The sequence below is a fragment of the Anticarsia gemmatalis genome, chromosome W, assembly GCF_050436995.1.
Source record: "Anticarsia gemmatalis isolate Benzon Research Colony breed Stoneville strain chromosome W, ilAntGemm2 primary, whole genome shotgun sequence".
NCBI classification, from domain to species: Eukaryota; Metazoa; Arthropoda; class Insecta; order Lepidoptera; family Erebidae; genus Anticarsia; species Anticarsia gemmatalis.
The window spans coordinates 13,221,849-13,240,405 of NC_134775.1; positions in this window are offsets into that span (position 1 = coordinate 13,221,849).

The following is an 18,557-nucleotide window of genomic DNA, read 5'->3' on the forward strand; positions in this document are numbered from 1 at the left end:
ATACTCTCAAGTAACTTTACAGAAATTCCCCACAAGTCCGCTGTATTTTTTGAATTAAGCGACTTGAATACTCTGATTACGTCAGAGGGGTTTATATGCTTAAAATAAAATGAGACATTGCACTGACCCACATTGCTCCTAAGTAATGATCCTGCTTTAGCGGTGGAGGAATTTAAGGAACTAGTCGTAATGACTGGTATGGCAGAAAAATAATTGTTAAATGTTTGAGCTACGCCTAGGCTATCTGTAATAACCCGATTGTTAACATTCAATTCGAAGTCGTGATCAGGTGGTGACGATCTTCCTGTTTCATTGTTGATAATATTCCAAGTTGTTTTTATTTTATTGTTGGAATTTTTGATCTTGGTGCTTAAGTACAAAGACTTAGCAGCGGCACAAGATTTTTTAAAGATTTTAGAGTAATTCCTAACATATTCAAGAAAACCTGGATTGAAATTGTATTGTTTCATGGCATACAGCTCATACATCCTAGCTCTACTTTTGTAAATTCCTACGGTCGCCCAATCGCAGAATTTCAGCTTTGTATTTTCCTTTGTAATAGTTTTTTCCTTAAAAACCATATAAAATTGAGACTCAATAACATTAAACAAGGATTTATAGAGAACGTCTGGGTCATCCTGAGTAATATTAATGTTGGAAATCTTGGCGGCTACCTCTTGATTAAATAATGCCAAGCGGTTGTGGGTAATAGGTCTAAAAGTTATCGTGTTAGATTTGATAACGTTCTTCCTAGAGAAGACGGCGTTCAGTCCACAGTGGTCTGACGTTAAATCGTTGACTATGACCCTGTCTAGACATACGCAGTTGCTAAACATATTGTCCAAGCATGTGGCCGAATGTTCGGTAATTCTAGTTGGATTATTAAAAAGATGTTTAAGATTAAATGATTTGAAGAGAGAAATCAGTCTGGTGGTAGTGTTGGACTGCTCCAATATGTTTACATTAAAATCACCACAGACAACCACATACTTGTTACTAACACTCAAACGCTTTAATATATCTTCCACTATAGCTTCAAACAAACTGAAGTCACTCATTGGTGGACGGTATATACATACTATAACATGCTGCTCGAGTTCTACACAAGATACTTCGGCAGTACGTTCTACTGACAAGCTAACTATATCCTTACGTTCTTTGCATTTTAAATTGTTGCTAACTAAAATCATTGACCCTCCATGTATAGCCTTCTTCCTACTGAATGCACTTATCATGGAATAATATTGATTATTTAATATTAATTGGTGCGACAGCAACCAATGTTCCGTGACACAAAATACGTGTGTGTAATGTTTTTTCAAAAATAATTCTATCTCTAATTCTTTGCCGGATAAACCTTGTAGATTTTGGTGTACTACGTTCAGAAAACCTGCCTGTTTATCCGTTGTCTTGCTTAAGCGTTTAAATTATTGTTGTTCTTTGTTACATTATGCGTAACAGTGTCCTTATAAACTAAATTATCAATAATATTAATCACAGTATTGTTAGTAAAACGACTAGACAATACTGTTCCGTCCTTAAACCTAGGCTGTGTTATATCTTCTATAACTAAGTTAATATTATATGCTAACAGAGTAGCAATTAAATGTCGATTTTTGTAAGAAAGGAACATTCTTTCTTTTGTTAAATAAAAAGTACTAATAAATTTATTAGTATCAAAAAACAATAGTCTATCACTATGATGACTTGTTATCAAATGTAAGATAGCATTCAACTTGTGAATTTGTCGGTTCTCATTCTCAGATAGTGAGTCAGAGTAGGGGAATGCACATATTATTATTTTTCCTAAATTCATTTCTAATAAACTACTTATACTATGAATAATGTCAGACTTTCTTAAACCTAAGCTATTGCCAATCATAAGAACAATTGGAATGTCTTTATCTAAATTCATTGTTTGGATTTTCTCCACTATTCTGCCTAACTTGAGGTTTTGGTAGCAGTGGTTGGTCACTTTGAAGTTCACATTGTTATTTATAAGTGAACCAAAACCTAAACCTATCCTATTTGAGAACATTAATGCTCTGTTTTCCTTAAAACTGTCCTGAGTTGAGCTTACACTAATTTTATATTTTGGTGATGCACTGCTAGTGGTATGGTTAGACTGCTTTATACAGGTCAGAGACTCTAATTCACTAGAAAGTGAAATGGCCTGAGAGCATTTTGGACATTGAGAACTACTGTACAAAGATAATACACGTTCTAAATTTTCCTTACCAACTTTGGCAATCTCATCATATTTGAGTATGTAGTCCCTAGTGTCCTGTTCATATTCTAAGCTCATTTGAGATAGTCTATCCTGTAAAGTGGTGATTTTAGCCTTTAAGTCCAGAGTGTGCTTAAGTTTACATAAAAGAGTATTGTGGTCAACACAATCAAACGCTTTGGAGAGATCGCAAAACACCCCAATAGCGTCCTGCGACATCTCCCAAGCATCGAAAATATGCCTAATAAGTGTGACCCCTGCATCGATGGTAGATCGACCCTTTGTAAAGCCAAACTGTTTGCTGTGGAGTAGATTATACAAACTGAAATGGCTCTCTAATTGCTCTAATATAGCCCTTTCAAATATTTTGCTAATAGCAGGCAAGATGGATATTGGCCTAAAGTTACTGGGCTCACTTTTGCATCCGTTTTTAAACAAGGGGATTATTTATTTTATTTATTTATTTTAAACTTCATATGCATGTGTATATAGGCGGACTTAATGCCAAAGGCATTATCTACCAGTCTACCTTAGGGTGATGCAGAGATTGAAAGAAGTAGGTGTTTAAAAAAATAAAAATACAGGAAGTTAAGAACCAGGTTTACCAATAAATAAAAATAAGGTCATGTATGTACGTGTACTTAAATATAGATAGGTTTATACATACATAATGATTAACAAATAAGAAATATTAAATACATATATATACCCATATACATAAATAAATAATAAAATAAACTATATACTGAATTATACAATATATATATTATGAATAATAAATATACATAAATAAAAACTAAGACGAGTGTGACGATTCTGCTACTTGTTTTAACAAGAGATTCCGCACTTTGCTCTTAAACGTATGACGGCTAGTGGACGTCCTGATTTCAAGAGGGAGCGCATTCCATAATAAAACCGATTGGACAGGAAAGGAAGAGTTGACAAACCCAGAAGTGTGAGATGGACATAGAAGAAGAAGATTGTTTGAGGAACGGAGGTTACGGTTGTGATTGTCGCACAGATATTGAAAGTAGGGAGTTAGGTAGGCTGGGGGAGTAGAAGAAGAGAGAAAAGAGAAGAGAGTCGTGAGTGCACGTAAGTGACGACGCTCACGAATAGGCAGCCACCTAAGTTGGGAGCGATAAGTAGATATATGATCATACTTGCGGAGGTTGAAGATGAATCGAATGCAGTTGTTAAGAAGACGGTCTAGTTTGTTGAGGAGATCTGCATTCAGGTCAAAGTAACACACATCACCATAGTCGATCAGAGGGAAGATTAAGGTCTGCACAAGCATAGCTTTAGTCCTAGAAGATAAAAAGTTCTTAAGACGATAAAGAGCCCTCAGTATGCCAGTGACCCTTTTACAACCATTAGAAACTTGGGCTCTCCAGCTTAAAGTTGAGTCCAAGTACAGGCCAAGATCTTTTACGGTAGGGGTCAGTTCTATGATAGAGCCATTAAATACAACTGGTGGTACCTGCATATGATCTAACCTACTAATGCTACGATTACTTCCTACAACTATAGCCTGGCATTTGGTAGGATTAACAGCCAAGCCGAATTTCATCGACCAACACTTGACATGCTCGAGGTCGTTATTTAACGTGGCGACAACTGAGGCTATAGAATCCACTGTTCCTTGCGAGTAGAGTTGCAAGTCGTCCGCATACAGATGATACGCTCCCTGAAGGTTTTTAGTCACAAGATTAATGAAAATTGAAAACAATAGTGGAGAGAGGAGGCCGCCTTGTGGGACGCCAGTGTCGAGTTCACGCCAGCTCGATGAAGATTCACCGATGTGAACCGACTGTTGGCGTCCTTGAAGATACGAGGAAAACCAATCCAGCGCACCGGAAGATATGTTAAGATGGGAAAGGATGGCGAGAAGGATATCATGACTGACGGTATTAAAGGCGTTCGAGAAATCAACCAAAGCCACCACGGTGACTTTAGTATCCTCCATGCCTGCCCTAATATCGCCAGTCACTTTTAGGAGGGCGGAAGTAGTGCTATGACCTGGTCTGAACCCAGATTGAAGTGGGTCAAGGAGGTTGTTATTAAGCACAAACTGTGTTAGTTGCTTGTGTACACAGGCCTCAAGCACTTTGGAGAGGAAAGGGAGAATCGATATGGGGCGGAAGTGAGCTGGACTTGAGGGATTAGGAATTTTTGGCAACGGTATAATGTAGGCTTTGCGCCACAGAGAAGGAAAAGTACCAGAGGTAAGGGAGAAATTTATGATATGGGAAATGGCGGGGAGCAGATGATCCAAGACAGAGACGACCATATGACGACTAACGCCATCGGCGCCCACTGCATTGGACTTAATTGACAGGATAATCTTCTTAATATCTTCCGGTGTAACTGGGGCAAAATAAAAGGATTCGAAATTGAGTCGAGGTAAATTCATCAGGGCACGAACGGTGTTGCATTTAGTTTGGTGATCCAAAGGTACAGAGGAAGTGAAGTGGGTATTGATGTCATCCAAACCAACCGTGCACTGTGGATCGTTACTACGGTGTTTGCCGATACCTAGAGTCCCAAGGAACTTCCAGATATCAGCAGGGGAAGAAGAAGATAGATTACTGAGAATGTGTCGGCGTTTAGCATTGCGTACCATCTGATTGCATCTGTTCCTTGCAACTTTGAACCGAACCCAATTGTCGTCACAGCGGTCTCTGCGGAACTTTGCGAATGCCCTATCCCTACGCCTCATGGCCATACGAACTCCTTCAGTCATCCAGGGAGCAGGCGGTCGCTTGAGTTTCACTTTTCTGACGGGCGCATGGACGTCAAACAGCCCAATAACAGCTTTGTAAAAAATGCCTAACTTGTCATCGATTGTGTGGGCTGTCGTTAGCTGCTCCCAATCGATTTTCGCAGCGTCCCTACACAATTTAGTTACGTCCATACGCCCAAAGCAGCGTCTGTACAGAACCTTGGGACGGGATTTGGGAGGTTTGAGGATATAGGACAAATGAATTAGGTCGTGATGAGAGAAACCAGGGGCAGGGTATTGACCAAAAAATGGGGCAAGGGTGGGAGCAGACGTAATCATTAGGTCCAACCATGTATCATCGCCTTCGGTGTTGTGATGAGTGGCATTCAGTGGTAGAACATGTAGACTGGCGGACTTAATGATGTCTAGGAGTTTACGGGAACGGAGTGAACCGGGAGGGAGGAGATCGGTGTTGAGATCGCCCATGATGATGTGATGCGAGTAAGCGGACCCTAAAGATTCCAGCACTAGTTCAATACTGGAGAAGTAGTCGACAGATGGGGGACAGTATACTACGCCAAGAAGGATTTTAGCCCCTTTGACCCAAACCTCCAAGAAAAGAAATTCGGCGGAAGCGGAGTAATTAGGACAGGAGGAAGCTACGATTTGATAAGGGAGGTCACTTCTGAGGTAGATAGCGACGCCACCCCCTCTCCTGTCTATCCGATCATTACGGATGAGAGAGAATCCAGGGAGGGGGTAAGAAGTTGAAGGAAGGTGAGGTTTGAGCCAGGTCTCCGAAATCAGGACGGCATGAACGTCAGCATCACAGAATGCCTCTCGCAGGTCATTGTAATGGCTAGGCACGCTTTGCGCATTTATGTGACATACGTTAAATAGATTTATCCCAGAACGCTCAAAGGTCTGTCGGACGAAGTCGCCTAGCGTGCCTGTCGTAGAGCAAAAGCTATCTTCCGAGGATGTAGTAGAGTCGTTCGCAGAAACATATGAAGCATCATCATCAGACATAGTGTATAAATATTAAATAACTGATAGTATAATATATATATATATATAATAAATAATTATCCTTAAATAGTAATTATAAAGATAAAAGTGATAAAAAAAAAAAAAAAAACAAAATACTACGGTGCAAATCGCATCTCTGCACCACCCGCCAGCTAACACAAAAAAGAATGGAAAAAAAAAACAGTAAAAATATTAAACAATAAAACACATTTCCGAACGCAACTTAACTAATCAAAGGACTGTCAGTTTGACAACTAACAACCCTTCGACGCAGTCATTAACGTCATGTGTCAAACAAAACAGTTTATGGTGAAGAAATAAAAAGTTATAAAGTAACAATGCGTGTAGATAAAAAAAATATATAAAGTGGGTAAACATATTATCGGCGAAAATACAAGTTACGTAGGATGCAAAACTAAACTGGAGCACGGCAAAGTTTAGTTATAACAATCGAATCAATAAACACGTAAACATTGCGTGTCTTACTTGCGTGTCTTAGATATCGCCGTCGATGATCCCGCACTTCCACTGGCTGCTCCGGTCTGGGAAGAATGAGAGGTACCGGTCACCTTCGGATGCTTGGCCGCCAACGCGTTCAGCTCGTCGGATGTTATAATCTTGTGGCGGCTTCCATCGGCAACTTTCACCACAATGACGCCGTCCTGTGTCCAGCATCCCCTCATACCGAAGTGCTGTCGTGCCTTGGCGAAAACAAATTGGCGGGTCCGCGTCAAGAACTCCTTTACGGCGACAGACGTTCCACGCAGCTTTGCCTTGGCACGCCAAACAGCGTTCCGGGTGTCCGCACTTGTGAAGCGCACCAGAATGGGTCGGTGATGCTTGCCTCCAGGGGCCCCAATCCGGTGACAAACTCTTATGGCGGCAGTTGAGACATCAGGCAACCCCATCTTGCTATTAAGGATCTCCGAAGCCATAAACTGTTGGTCAACCTTTGCTGACTCCGGGATCCCCAGGAAGAGAAGATCCTTTCTTCGGTGCCTGGTCTCAATAGAGTCCACCATCCGGGCACACTCACTTATTTGTTGCCGCAGCAACCCAAGGACCCCAAACATGAGTTCCCGGAAAGTGCGGAACTCCTCTGCAACCTTAGCCACCGTGTCCTTGGCAGCACCAGTTTGGAGCTGCGCCTCGAGTTCAGCCATCCTCTTGCTGAAAGATTCCTCCAACTTCGCCTGTGTCATCTGTATGTCACTTAATTGAGACATAATGCAGTGTAGAGTGAAGTGACTTGCAAAAATTGTGCTCAGCTGGCAGGTGGTGTATAACAGTACACTAATACTACATGTACTAGGTATTTACTATTTGTAGTACTTAAGGGCTAAATATATACTATTATTAAATGATTATAATTAATAAAAACGATTAAATAAATTAATTTTCAATAAATAAATGAGGAGTGATTTTTTGTGTGTCTACTTATTTTGACACCTACCGCCCAAAAAACTATATTATTATTATCTTGCTGTGCTTCATTAAATTAGGAAAGACACCTAAATCTACACATCGATTAAAAGTTGCCGCTAAATGAGGTGCTATTTCAGCGATAATACTCTCAAGTAACTTCACAGAAATTCCCCACAAGTCCGCTGTCCGTTCCATTTTAGATTTACCCCGCCCAAATCTTGAATCCTTCTCCTTTTCTCCAGTAACGCCGGAGGATATAAAGAAGATAATCCTGTCCATTAAGTCGAATGCAGTAGGCGCCGATGACGTCAGTCGTCGGATGATTGTCTCCGTTTTGGATCACTTGCTCCCAGCTATTTCCCATATCATTAATTTCTCCCTTACCGTCGGTTTCTTCTCTTCTCTGTGGCGCAAGCCTACATTATCCCTTTACCTAAAATTCCAAATCCGTCGCTTCCAGCTCACTTCCGACCCATTTCCATTCTCCCTTTCCTTTCCCAAGTGCTCGAGGCCTGTGTGCACAAACAGTTAACACAGTTTGTGTTCAACAATAACCTCCTTAGTCCATTTCAATCCGGGTTCAGACTAGGCCACAGCACTACTTCGGCACTCCTTAAAGTGTCTGGCGATATTAGGGCGGGGATGGAGGATACAAAAGTCACTGTGATGGCTCTGGTAGACTTCTCAAACGCCTTCAATACCGTCAGTCATGATATCCTCCTCTCTATCCTTTCTCATCTGAATATATCTTCGAGTGCAATAAAATGGTTTTCCTCATATCTTCAAGGACGCCAGCAATCAGTTCACTTCGGTGAATCCTCATCGAGCTGGCGTGAACTTGATTCTGGCGTCCCGCAAGGCGGCATTCTTTCTCCCTTATTGTTTTCTTTCTTTATAAATCTGGTTACCCAAAATCTTCAAGGAGCGTATCATCTGTACGCTGATGACTTGCAGCTTTATTCGCAAGGAACTGTGGACTCCATATCCACAGCGGTTGATGTCGTGAACGGCGACCTCGAACACATCAAGTCCTGGTCCGAGAAGTTCGGCTTAGCCGTTAACCCTACCAAATGTCAGGCTATACTGGTAGGCAGTCACCGTAACATCAGCAGGCTTGGTCACGTTCACGTTCCACCTATAGTTTTTAATGGCTCGACTATTGAAACGACGTCTACTGTGCGAGATTTAGGGCTATACATTGACTCAACTTTAAGCTGGAAAACCCAAATAGCCAATGTTTGTCGCAGAGTCACCAGCACATTGCGGGCTCTATATCGCCTCAAGAACATGCTGCCATCTAAGACGAAAGCGATGCTTGTACAGACTTTAATTTTCCCTCTCATCGACTATGGTGACGTGTGTTACTTTGACTTGAATGCAGATCTCCTCAACAAACTCGACCGTCTTTTTAACAACTGCATTCGATTTATATTCAATCTTCGCAAGTATGATCATGTATCTACTTATCGCTCTCAACTTAGGTGGCTACCAATCCGTGAGCGCCGTAATTTACGCGCTCTCACGACACTCTTCTCTTTCCTCACTTCTTCTTCTCCCCCAGCCTACCTAACTCCCTACTTTCAATACTTGTGTGATAACCACAACCGTAATCTCCGCTCTTCAAGCAATCTCACCCTTCTCTGTCCATCCCACACTACTGGGTTTATCAACTCTTCTTTCTCTGTCCAGTCAGTTCTGTTATGGAATGCGCTCCCTCTTGAAATCAGGATGTCCACTAACCGTCTTACGTTCAAGAACAAAGTGCGGGATCTTTTGTTGAACAAAGTTGCAGAATCGTCACAATTATCTTAGTGTATATTTATATTTATTTATTATTGTATATATATCATGTTTATGTACATATTATTTATGTTTATGTATTTACACTCATATCGCTTATTTATCTTATTATTTATTTGTACACTCTTTCTTAACTCACTTTCCTTCCTCTTTTAAACACCTTCGTAATAATCTCTGCATCACCCTAAGGTAGACTGGCAGAAAATGCCCCTGGCATTAAGTCCGCCTTTATACAAATTTGTATATTAAGTTTAAATAAATAAATAAATAAATATTCAAACAATTGAACGAGTTTCTTTTATTGATCCTTTTAGATATTAAGAAACACTGAACGGGAAGATCTTGAGGAAAGTCTACAGCTGGTGTAATACCCTACTTCATCAGCTATTTATTCCACTCATCTAAAATCGCTAGTCGTTTTGTGCTATATATTTTAATCCACAATCGAATTTAACATAAATAACAATAACAATAAAATAACACAATGAAGGCAAAATTATTCAATACTATAGAAGTGGTGTGAAACGTTCGCTTTGAAGCCATCAAAAGCTTCTAACTCTAAAAACTCTGCCGGCCGAGAAAAGTCATCCTACCTCAATAAGTCTATCGGTGCACGCAGATGGTATCCCACAATGACTCCCATCTGTGGCAAACCAGGCTACAGTGGATTTCATAATATGCACAGGTGGTACCTACCTTCACCCGCCAGTAAACCGCAGTTGGAGGTGCTTAATAAAAAACAATACGAATACTATAAGATAAAGAGCACTAAAAGACAAATAAGGGGCCATGACAATGTATTTTCTCCTAAAAGTCTCAACAAACTTTATTGAAGGAATAAAATCTGTCAATAGGTACCCACGTATACTTCAGTTCTTTTTAACCAAAATAATCTAGTGTGTATCAACAATTACTTTCAAATGCGCAAGCGGATAAGATTCAACACGTAAACTCATTAGATATGCATTCTAATTACTGGGTGTCAAATATTAGCAAATCGATATGTACAATATGTACATAACATCGATATTGCATGACGTTCAAATTACACTCGTAAATGACCGTGAAGGAATAAAAAAGTGGCAAAACTTAGGTCTTATAAATTCCCAATGATACCTGATGCATTTGGTCACCGGTTATATCAATACTAATAGCCGAGTGGTATAAGTTGACACCTCCCACGCAAGTGGTCGCAGGTTCAAACCCGAGGCAACACACCAATGACTTTTCGAAGTTATGTGTGTATTAGAAATAATTATCACATGCTCCAACGGTGAAGGAAAACATCGTGAGGAAACCTTGCATGCCTAAAATTTGTTTAATACATTAATTGAAGGCATGCAGAGTCCCCAACCCGCACTTGGCCAGCGTGGTGGACTCAAGGCCTAACCCCTCCCTTATTACGGGAGGAGACCCTTGCCCAGCAGTGGGACATTAATGGGTTAAATTTATTATATCAATACTGTTCAGATGGCGAAACTTTACTGCAACGGTGAAAAAATAAAAGCAAGCAGAACGAATTGCATTTACAGTAAAACTAACTTTATCTTATCTGCGTAAAGCCCAAAATTGATGACAAAGTACATATTTAGACATTTGATCATCATGCATCTTATTATAAATGGTAAAAATCCTCAAACGACTTTAAACTTTACGTTTCAACTCTAGAGTCTAAATTATCTTGTATTGTAAAAAAATTAAAACTTGATTGCCTAACAGCTTAGATCGTTTATAATTCTGCAGTAGAAATGTTTTTAAATTTTTAAACTTGCTACCGGCTACGTAAATGCTTTATTAAAGAAGACATAATTTGCATAAATATTTAAATTTTATGGGCATAATAAAGAAATCGATCTTCGGTAGCGCGGCGACCGTAGAATAACGACTACCTGCTTTGTTGTAAATTATGGCGACATTTGACTGCAATCCAAAATGCTGACTGATATACTAAAATGCCTAATGACACTTCCACCATCGCTTCAAATAAAAAAAAACACATTAATTTTCGTACTTTTCGTTCTTACATAATTAGCACGTTAAGTCTAAACGTAAACTTAAGTCACACTTTTAGATGATCGTAAGACGAGCAAGTATCAAAGTAGATAAAAAAAAAATTGAAACAACATGAACGCAAAATTTACAATTTATTAATAAACCGAAGTTGATGTAGAAAAAACGTATATAATCTTATATTAAGCAACTTTTTTTTTATTGTGAGTGTCTACTTAGCTGATGTCAAAATCTTAGGCAAAGCTTTATGGCCATTACATAAAATTGGCGTTGTAAATGTCCGATGATGATCGTAAGACGAGCAAGTATCAAAGTAGATAAAAAAAAAATTGAAACAACATGAACGCAAAATTTACAATTTATTAATAAACCGAAGTTGATGTAGAAAAAACGTATATAATCTTATATTAAGCAACTTTTTTTTTATTGTGAGTGTCTACTTAGCTGATGTCAAAATCTTAGGCAAAGCTTTATGGCCATTACATAAAATTGGCGTTGTAAATGTCCTATTCATAAAAGCAAATAAAGGTAATAGCAAATCTTAATCTTCTGTTCGCATCTTTCATTAATGGGCGAATCTTTTTGTTTACGCATCGAACAATACATTTTCAATTCAAAAGAATAATAATAAAGTGTATGTGTTCGTTCATTGTAGTCAACGAGCCTTATGGTAACTTGAGAGTAGCGACAAAAAATAGCATCATCAACAGGTGTTTAGTATAATTTGCATAATATTATGTAAATAAAAGAATGAATAAGTTGTTTAGCAATTTTTTTCGATTGTGACTCTCCTAATGGAGAAAGCTAACATTAAGAGAACACTTAGGTTTTCCTTTTGCGTAATAATTTTTTTTCTAAGAGGTGATGAACGCACTAGCTTCCTCTTCTAACAATATGGAAACCATGCAGGAAGACTCATCTCCAAGTTATATCTAGCAAACACTAATCAACATTGAACTTTGAATGGAAAAAATGCCGCAGCAACCTATATCTACTACTTACAGTTAATTTAAGACTAAGGAAGTTAAGGGTAGTAATAACAATAAGAATAGCACGGTAATTAGTGCAACATTTATATGCCGAGTCCAGATCATAACACCTATGATCTAGTACGGCACATAGCGATTTCAAACTTCCGAAATGCAGATTTTTAAGTACGAATTACCTATCAGTACGAATAACTATCCGTACAAAACAAAACGATAAATTGCATCGCGTTACAAATCTATATATGTATATAAAAAAAAGCAGTGATAGCCGAGTGGTATAAGTTGACACCTCCTACTCAAGTGGTCGCAGGTTCGAACCCGAGGCAACACACCAATGACTTTTCGAAGTTATGTGTGTATTAGAAATAATTATCACATGCTCCAACGGTGAAGGAAAACATCGTGAGGAAACCTTGCATGCCTAAAATTTGTTTAATACATTTATTGAGGGCATGCAAAGTCCCCAACCCGCACTTGGCCAGCGTGGTGGACTCAAGGCCTAACCCCTCCCTCATTTCGGGAGGAGACCCTTGCCCAGCAGTGGGACAGTAATGGGTTAAATTTATTTATTTATATATACAAATCTATGATTACGCTCTATTATAAATTCATCACCAATATTGGTTTGACCACGCGGAACCTATTTATATAATATAGAAGTTTTGGTATAATAACTCCAAGCAATTTTAATAAATAACACCATACGATCGGTCAAATTGTACAACTACACCAAGAATATTGGTAAAGTAGATCCTGCTCGTATAACCCCATTCGAGCGACGATACAGGTAACACTATGCAACACCAAAAAATTCACAGGGATCCCTAATGGTAATTCGTAATAAGGATACTTAGTGTAGTGTAATACAGAAAACACATTCATATTATTATATCACACCACAAAAGAGAGATTAGAAGAATCTTGATTTGTTTACTGTCTGCTTCACTTTTTTGTGGATAGTCATAAAAATATATCTTTTCTGGATACACAAGTCATCAAACGTTCAGATTACTCATTAATGACATGGGTTCAGTGAGTGATGAACATGGAGAAAGATTTCATCCAGAAATTACAGAGTATGACAAGCGTTATCAGGGTAGATGGGAACCAGCCATGCTTGCAGACTACTGTTGGAGCCTCCAGAGGGATACTGTGTCTACTGGTGACAAGAGGAAAGCCAATCGTTAAAAAAAAACATGTTTTTTTAATGTATAATAACAATTTAAGTCTCTCCTTTATACATTTTTTTTCAAAATCAGTAAGCCTATCACTACTAAATCTGACGTGATGTAATAATTTTATTTATACACACCGAATAGTTTTAAGGTGATAAGTCATAATTACATACTGTAAGTCAGGTGAATTTTATTTTTTTCAAATTTGTTGCATAGTGTAATTAGTATGAGATGTAAAAGATAGGAGTTTTCCGCTAGCTTATGCGCTCTCGCGCAGGCTGCGTGTGGCGGGGCGGGGGCGGTCAGTACCGCGATAGACTTCATCTTGTATGCGCGTGCGACGAAGCGCGGTTATTAGTGTTGTGATTTTATTCATGTTCTATCCAGGTTAGTTTCACACTCTTTACTTATTTCTTATTAACATAAATTATAGCTTTAGTGTTTTTTTCTTTTCTTTTAGTAACTTTTTTCATAGTGGTACGGGTCAAACCGGTTGAGTAATAAACCACTTTTACGGCCCGACCGAGTTAGTCAACTACTGGGTTTTAAGTTTGCTATATTTACTTATGTACATTGCAGTGGCGAAGGGTCAATATTTATATAAGGCAAGCCAGAGCTATAAGTCATTGTCTAGGTATAGTACCTACATATGGACATCGTAAGAATGCCGACGTAAAAATAGCGTATTACTGCATAACAATAAGAGAGTAGTATCTACATTCAACTACAGTCTCTTATTTCTCTCTCTACAGTCTAATAATACATAGGTACTTACCATGCTAGCTAATCATGCTTGTTTTGTATTTAGTAACTCTGACTTCAGTAGTAACACGTAGGTAACACAACAGCACATATCTATTTTGATAACGTATTTCGAATGATTGATGATTGTCTCGCACTGGTTGGTTGTTTAATAACATATTATGCTAGCAATTTAGAATTTATTTTTCAACAATAAAATACCAAAAACATAACGGAAAAACGCAGAACACTTTTATAGAAATGAGTTTAATCTATAAATCTGACAAAATGAATATGTACTCCAATGGATACATGCAAAACTATTACTGTTTAATACACTGATACATTCACGGTTATGCACAAACACATTTACTAAAGAATAATGTTGTAATAAACACAAATCTATACTAATATTATAAAGCTGAAGAGTTTGTTTGTTTGTTTGTTTGTTTGTTTGAACGCGCTAATCTCAGGAACTACTGGTCCGATTTGAAAAATTATTTCAGTGTTAGATAGTCCATTTATCGAGGAAGGTTATAGGCTATATATCATCACGCTACTACCAATAGGCGCAGAGTACAAGTGAAAAATGTAACAAAAACGGGGGAAATTTTGACCCATTCTCTCTGATGTGACGCAAGCGAAGTTGCGCGGGTCAGCTAGTATAATATAAACCTCAACTAGGAGCAGTTAACAACAGCTTGAAGCATTGACGACAACATTTCTATATTCAATAAAGCTGTTGTTGGGCTGTTTGATGTCCACGCGCCGGTTAGGAAAGGCTTAAACGTCCTCCTGCTCCCTGGATGTCAGAAGGCGTTCGAATGGCCATGAGGCGAAGAAATAGGGCCTTTGCCAAGTTTCGTAGAGATCGGTGTGACGAAAACTAGCACCAGTTTAAAGTTGCAAGAAACCGATGCAATCAGATGGTACGTAACGCTAAACGCCGACATTTTCTAAATAACCTTTCCTCCTCTTCCCCGGCCGATATCTGGAGGTTTCTCGGGACCCTCGAATTGGCAAACATCAGAGCAATAACGTACAGTGCACGGTTGGATTGGACGATATAAATCGTCACTTTACGTCCACCACAGTGATGGATCACCAAACCAAGACCGATACTGTCCAATCCATACTGGGTTTACCCCGACCAAATATTGAATCCTTCTCCTTTTCGCCAGTAACACCAGACACAGGAAGATGTTAAGAAGATAATCCATTCTATTAAATCGAATGCAGTAGGCGCCGATGACATCAGTCGACGCATGATTGTCTCTGTGTTGGATCACCTGCTCCCCGCCATATCTCACATCATAAATTTCTCCCTTACCTCTGGTTCTTTTCCTTCCTTGTGGCGCAAAGCCTACATTATCCCATTGCCTAAAATCCCAAATCCGTCGCTTCCAGCTCACTTCCGACCCATTTCCATTCTACCTTTTCTCTCCAAAGTGCTGGAGGCCTGCGTACACAAGCAGTTAACACAGTTTGTGTTAAATAACAATTTACTTAGCCCGCTCCAATCCGGGTTCAGACCAGGCCACAGCACTACGACGGCACTCCTTAAGGTGACTGGCGATGTTAGGGCTAGAATGGAGGATACTAAAGTCACTGTTATGGCTTTGGTAGACTTCTCGAACGCCTTCAATACCGTCAGTCATGATATCCTTCTCTCTATCCTTTCCCATCTTAACATATCTTCCGGTGCGCTGAATTTGTTTTCCTAATGTCTTCAAGGGCGCCAGCAATCAGTTCACTTCGGTGAATCTTCATCGAGCTGGCGTGGACTGGATTCTGGCGTCCCACAAGGCGGCATTCTTTCTCCTTTATTATTTTCAATATTCATCAATCTAGTAACCCAAAATCTTTGAGGATCGTATCATCTGTATGCTGATGACTTGCAACTTTATACGCAAGAGTCCGTGGACTCTATATCGACAGCGGTAGACGTCGTGAATAGCGACGTCGAACACATTAGGTGCTGGTCTGAGAAGTTTGACTTGGCCGTTAACCCTGCCAAATGTCAGGCTATAGTGGTAGGCAGTCGCCGCAACATTAGCAGATTAGGTAATGTTCATGTACCACCTATAGTCTTTAACGGCTGGACTATTGAAACAACGTCTTCAGTCAGAGATTTAGGTCATTATGCTGGAAAGTCCAAACAGCCAATGTTTGTCGTAGAGTGACTAGCACACTGCGGGCTTTATATCGCCTCAAGAACTTTCTGCCATCCAGGACCAAAGCCATGCTTGTGCAGACCTTAATATTCCCTCTGATCGACTATGGTGATGTGTGTTACTTTGACCTGAATGCAGATCTCCTCAACAAACTTGACCGCCTTCTTAACAACTGCATTCGATTTATCTTCAACCTACGCAAGTATGATCATGTATCTACTTATCGCTCTCAACTTAGGTGACTACCAATTCGTGAGCGCCGTAATTTACGTGCACTCACGACTCTGTTCTCTTTTCTTGCTTCCCCTACTCCCCCAGCCTACCTAACTCCCTACTTTCAATACTTGTGTGATAACCACAATCGTAATCTCCGCTCTTCAAGCAATCTTATTCTTCTCTGTCCCTCCCACACTTCTGAGTTTGTCAATTCTTCGTTCCCTGTCCAATCAGTCCTGTTATGGAATGCGCTCCCTCTTGAAATCAGAATGTCCACTAACCGTCTTGCGTTCAAGAGCAAAGTAAAAGATCTATTGCTGAACAAAGTTGCAGAATCGTCACAATTAGCTTAGTTTATATGTATTCATATATTTTCCTATTATTGTATATTTATATTTATTGTATGTTATTTTCATTTATGTAATTAATATGTTTGTATGTATTTGTATTATTTTTTATACATAAGTATATATTTAATATAATTATTAATTTACACTCATATTGTCTACACCTATTATTATTTACTTACACACCCTTTCTCAACTCACTCTCCTTCCTCTTTTTAACACCTTCACAACAATATCTGCATCACCCTAAGGTAGACTGACAGAAAATGCTTCTGACATTAAGTCCGCCTTTATACAGCTCTGTATACAAAGTTTAAAATAAATAAATATTCTAATTTATTATAGAGCGCGCGAAAGATGTAAACAGTAAACAAAAACATAACCTAATGTCAAACTGGTGAAGAATGTTCGACTCATACTTATGCAGGATGCTTAGCTTATATTTTGCCATCTCGCTCTTGCACGCGGCTCGCGCCGCGACAGAAACATGCGTGAGATCATGTATTCGCCGCGGCGCAAGCGCTGTAGCGCGAGGCAACCCGCTCTTCCTCCGGCTTGCTCGCCACTATGCAGCGCGGTGTAAAGCGCGATCCAAAAGGTCGTAAGCGACATCGCCGCCATAGTTTTTATTGTACGCGATTCCCGATCAACGCCTCCGGCTTATTTCATTATTATTACTTCACGTTGCGTTTTTAGCGGAGCGTAATTTTTAAAGAGTAGGCGTTTTCGTATTATTTCGATGAGATTACCCAACTAGCACACAAGCGCTATAACAAGCTGCACAATGGCCGGTTAAAGAATTTTTATAACGCCTTTGGCTCCTTTAGTAAGAAGTATAGTGGTTCTATAAGCGGCTACAAATCTCTTGTAGCGGCAAATAGGCCCATACTGTCCAGCTTATAACTCGACATTGGATCTACAGTGGTCGTAAATAGTAATTATAATAGTACGTAGTATAGTAGTTATACAGGAGCGCTAAAATAAGATGAAGGTGAACGAGACTTCGAAAAAGCTCTTGTAGCGCGATTATACCACCTTCATCTTATTTTACCGCTACTGTGTAACTGTAATAAATGCTAACGCTTTAAATTAGTAATATGGTCGGTTTATTATGGTGTAAACTAAATATATTGTATTAAAATGAATCATCACTGACAAATGAGGAGACATTTATTTTTACGGATTGGATTATTAAAATAACAAGTAGTCTATCGCTGTTATTTCTTTGTGTACGTGATATCAAAGTGCGAGTTCCAGTTTGCTGTCAATATATATGTATATTATCGTCAATATTTTCATGCGCCCTCAAAATATTCAGTTTTAAATGCAAAAATTATATAGATATTTGGATTTGGAAATTGTATTTTGAACATAAATAAGACTTTTAGGGTTACAGATAATTTAATTAGGGTTATAGGTAATAAAAAATGATTTTAATTATGTTAACGTTACCAGGCTATAGATTTATATGATCTTCAAAAGATCGTAATAACCTCAAAAAATATGTTTACCAAATGCTGTAATGGTGTCTCGATCAAGCAGCTCTCAGAGTTGGTTACATCTGCTCTAGCGGCTTAAGCTGTACAAAGGCTCTAATGTTTGCTGTTGTAGACTTCAAGGTTTTGCAGTTGTGGCATAGGAGTGCTTCAATATAACTGTTTTGGTCGCACACCAGCGTTTTACTCGTACTTTAAGGGGTCAG